The 739-nt window shown below is 41.3% G+C and overlaps 1 pseudogene; it reads right to left on the bottom strand.

Annotated features, from left to right (window-relative positions):
• Positions 1-363: 363 nt before the first annotated feature.
• On the bottom strand, positions 364-439 carry LOC116535459 (annotated as a pseudogene).
• Between the last annotated feature and the right edge of the window lie 300 nt (positions 440-739).

The following is a 739-nucleotide window of genomic DNA, read 5'->3' as shown; positions in this document are numbered from 1 at the left end:
GCTAATGTTTGTATTTTTAGTAGAGACAGGGTTTCACCATGTTGACCAGGCTAGTCTCAAACTCACAACCTCAGATGATCCACCCACCCTGGCCTCCCAAAGTGCTGGGATTATAGGCATGAATCACCGTGCCTGGCCAGATATTAAAATTCTAATAAATTAAGCACAAAATATTAAAGCAAGAATCGTTAGACCTACAGAAATATTCTGACAAACCCACATTATAAGAAAAATTTAAATTTATTTTTCTCTACCGTTAGATCAAGCAAGTAAACAAAATCAACAGTTATAAAAGATTTGAACAACACAATCAATAAGTTTAATCTAATAGATATATAGAATTATTTTTATTTTTATTTTTTTATTTTTGGTGTGCTACACGTTCAGAGAAACTTCTCTAGTAACAAACTATAGAAATGATCCCTGAAAGTATAGTCTTAGAATTATTTATCTAAGCCAGGTGCGGTGGCTCAAGCCTGTAATCCCAGCACTTTGGGAGGCCGAGGCGGGTGGATCACGAGGTCAAGAGATCGAGACCATCCTGGTCAACATGGTGAAACCCCGTCTCTACTAAAACTACAAAAAATTAGCTGGGCATGGTGGCGCGTGCCTGTAGTCCCAGCTACTCAGGAGGCTGAGGCAGGAGAACTGCCTGAACCCAGGAGGCGGAGGTTGCGGTGAGCCGAGATCGTGCCATTGCACTCCAGCCTGGGTAACAAGAGTGAAACTCCGTCTCAAA

Source organism: Sapajus apella, unplaced genomic scaffold (genome assembly GCF_009761245.1).
Source record: "Sapajus apella isolate SASKATOON/1434 unplaced genomic scaffold, GSC_monkey_1.0 scaffold94, whole genome shotgun sequence".
Classification (NCBI taxonomy): Eukaryota; Metazoa; Chordata; class Mammalia; order Primates; family Cebidae; genus Sapajus; species Sapajus apella.
This window is presented reverse-complemented; position numbering and strand designations above follow the sequence as displayed.